This window comes from Apis dorsata, unplaced genomic scaffold (assembly GCF_000469605.1).
Source record: "Apis dorsata unplaced genomic scaffold, Apis dorsata 1.3 scaffold_139, whole genome shotgun sequence".
In the NCBI taxonomy this organism is placed as follows: Eukaryota; Metazoa; Arthropoda; class Insecta; order Hymenoptera; family Apidae; genus Apis; species Apis dorsata.
Window position 1 is genome coordinate 192,877 of NW_006263431.1, and position 496 is coordinate 193,372.

Sequence of the window (496 nt, forward strand, 5' to 3'; positions counted from 1 at the left end):
ATAGGCAGCCCCGATCGTGGAAAAGTTCTAACCTTGGTGTCTGCCCGTTCCTAGCGTTGCCTATCTATAATCTAGGATTTGGTATAAATATAGGTGGAATTAGGCGAGTGGAATGGTTTCAGGGTGGATTATTGGAAAACGTAAGGAAGATTTGAATACTTTGGAATTCTTAGGTTAGGAATAAAAGTGAAGTGGGAAAGAGATATATAAATCTTTATTTTTATTACGGTTTATAGATATATCGAATTTCTTTTAGTTCCAATACTTTGGAATTCTCGATTAGAGTTAGGAAATGTTAGATTATAGTTTTAAATATACCGAATTTTTTTTTGTTCCTGGAAAATACGAGTAATAAATATAAACGAATAACGGAAATTTTTGTAATAAAAATTTTTAAGAACAAATTTGACGTATATAAAATATAAACATACGTATTACGTAACTAAAAATTATTACATATTTTTAATCTCGACAATCGACAATATATATATATATA